The sequence below is a fragment of the Myxocyprinus asiaticus genome, chromosome 4, assembly GCF_019703515.2.
Source record: "Myxocyprinus asiaticus isolate MX2 ecotype Aquarium Trade chromosome 4, UBuf_Myxa_2, whole genome shotgun sequence".
Classification (NCBI taxonomy): domain Eukaryota; kingdom Metazoa; phylum Chordata; class Actinopteri; order Cypriniformes; family Catostomidae; genus Myxocyprinus; species Myxocyprinus asiaticus.
The window spans coordinates 21,822,501-21,825,705 of NC_059347.1; positions in this window are offsets into that span (position 1 = coordinate 21,822,501).

The following is a 3,205-nucleotide window of genomic DNA, read 5'->3' on the forward strand; positions in this document are numbered from 1 at the left end:
GCACATTTAATGCTAAACTGTCATTGCTCATCCCCCACATTATTTACCTCTTTTAGCCTTTAGATAAGAGGAGTGTTTATATCTGAGCTGGGCATTGATTGAGGGAGAATGTGGTGACACTCTGAGACCTTTCCAATATAGTGGTCAGCATCTGCTCCCTCGACAGTCAGTCAATGTCTTGACTGTGTTAGTAAATAGTTCTCATTGGTCAAACTTGAAAATCAACGACGCTGCCAATTATTCAAGGAGGTTCTATTTTTCTTTCTTGTTAAAAACTTTATACCACATTAAGATTGCAGATGTTTGAGTTGTGTGCATGAACTACTCTGTTTTACTGTATAATGGACCTAGACATGTACAGTATATGCCTGCCTTTAGTCTGAATGCTCATGATCTTTTATGAAGAATATACAGTATATAGAATGTTTGAGTTGCACATGGTCTTAAGAAATGAAAGTGAGACAAAACATTGAGCTGGTCGTCAGATCTGTGAAGAGTCCAATAGAGAACAGGTTTTTGTATGCATTTTGCTTCTCACATTTACATGTGGTTTTAGTGTAAGTTCTACCCACAGCACTCTACACTGAGCAGACGTGTTATACCGTATGCAAAGTCTCAACGTGCAAGGGATGCCTCTTGCAGAGTACTTGTTCAGGATTTGCTCTGATATGGCTTCATATTGCTGTGTTGTATAGCTAATTATTTGAAACAATATGACCACCTTATATCATGCTTTTGAGAATTGTATTTAGCTGTTTAAAGATTTATTTTGTGTAAGCATGGAAAAATTTTTTTTGCCATATTTCAGTGTACATAATATAATTTCCGATAATTAACCCAAAGACTAGCATTTAAAGCCTCACTTCATGAGAACTGAAAAAAATATTACAATGTCAATAGTTTTTAAAACCCCTTTAAAGATTCTGTTTTGTTTTTCTGAATGAGTGTTCTGACTGAGGATGTTGATTTGGTACCTTTTTGCCTGCTCACTATTAAATCTAGTTGTTGAGAAATGAATCAACTCCTCAGAGAACAGGATTATTAAAACATGACACTACATTCACAATGGACCCTTGACCTTGATTGTATTCTCAGATTGGAAAATACATCTCTGCAGGTCTGCATGCCAAGTATTTTTTCAGATTAACAATTTTTTATTGATTCACATAAACTAACAGAAAAAACAAAACATATATACACAGAATCAATATTAACCCCCACTATTACCCTTCCGCCTCCCAATCCCCAATCCCACCCTGGCCCCAGCAACATCCCAGTGGTCATAAATGATATAGACACACACACACACACACACACACACACACACACACACACACACACACACACACACAAATAAATAAATAAACAAAATAAAAATATAATAATAATAATCACACATCCATAAATGACATATACCCATCCCATTTCTCCACGAACCAGCTATACTTCCCCGTTCTTCTAAATGACCCCTCTCTTCAAGAGGGTGCCCAGCCAACCTCCAACCCCTTAAAATTATCTGCCTGGCGATCATGACACCGGTTAAGACCCAACTCTTTATGTCTATTTTCAATATTGGTGACTGCCCCATCGCCCAAAATACAGAGTCTGGAGCAAAATGATACCCGAGTGCCCAATACATCACACACCAAACTCTGAAGCTTCAACCAAAACTCCTGGATCTTAACACACCCCCAAAAGACATGGGGTATGTCTCCATCCTCTAATTGGCATTGCCAGCAGGTGGGTGTGTCTTTAAGACCAAGCCTATACAATCTTTTACCAATGTAAAATCTTGAATTGCATAAGGCGCACCCTTGCGTTTCTAGATGCAGACTTGATGTTTTTTAGAATCCTAGCCCACTCTCCCACCTCCAATTCCAAGTTTAAATCTTTCTCCCATAATCTCTTGAGAGTGGTTGAGGCTCCGTCCCCCAGACTCAGAATTAACAGGGAGTAATACACTGATGCCTCATGACCTTTTCCAATAGCAGTAAACACCACCCTCATAGTATCTGCTGCTTTAGGGGGGTGTATGCTATTCCCAAAAATAGTACAGAGTAAGTGGCGCAGCTGTAGATACCTAAAAAACTGAGATCTGGGAATCCTAGAATGTTTTTTTGTCATTAACAATTTTTATTGATTCCACACTCAAATCAACACAAACAGCACATGAAAACACGGAATCAACTTTCAACAAAATATACCCCTCTCCCCCCCCCCCCCACCCAACACACATCCCAGTGGTCAGACACGAATAATAACAGACACACAAGCAGACAGTCCAAAGAAAATACTCAGACATAAAAAACACAAAAAATTACCCCAAAAAAAAGAAAAAGAAAAAGGGTTCCACACATCAATTAATTACATACACTCAGTTTAAACTGTCCCTCTCCACTGTTCCTCCCTGGCAACCCTCCAAGAAGGCCAAATAAGTGCCCCACCTCTTCTCAAAGGCACCCAAGCTGCCCAGCCGTCTATATGACATCTTTTCAAAGGCCGCCACTGTGCCCAATTTGGTGCACCACTCATGAAATGAGGGTGCACCAGCTGACTTCCATCCCCCAAGGATCACTTTCCTGCCGATCATCACACTGGTAAGGACCCAGTTTTTAATATGTGTATTCCCTAAGTTAACCCCCCCCCCCCCCCCATCATCCAAAATACAAAGTCTGGGGCAGAACGAAATCTGAGTATCTGAGTGCCCAGGATCTCACAGACATAACTCTGAACCCTCGACCAAAACTCTTGCATCTTAGTACAATACCAAAAAACGTGGGCTATGTCCCCATCCTCTAATTGGCATCGCCAACAGGTGGGTGTATCTTTTAGACCAAGACTATGCAATCTAGAGGGAGTCCAATAAACACGATGCAGAATCTTAAATTGAATGAGGCACATCCTTGCATCCCTAGACATAGACTTGACATTTTTTTAAATCCTACCACATTCTTCATCCTCCAGTACTAAATTCAAGTCTTTCTCCCATAACTTCTTGAGAGATGTCAAAACCCCATCCCCTAAACTCTGAATTAGCCAGGAATATTACGCTGAAACCTCGTGACCCTTTCCAAAAGCTGATAATACCATCTCAAGGTGTCTGCAGCTTTAGGGGGCTGTGTACTACACCCAAAGATGGTACAAAGTAGATGGCGCAGCTGTAAGTACCTGAAGAATTGAGATCTGGGAATCCCAAACCGCTGTG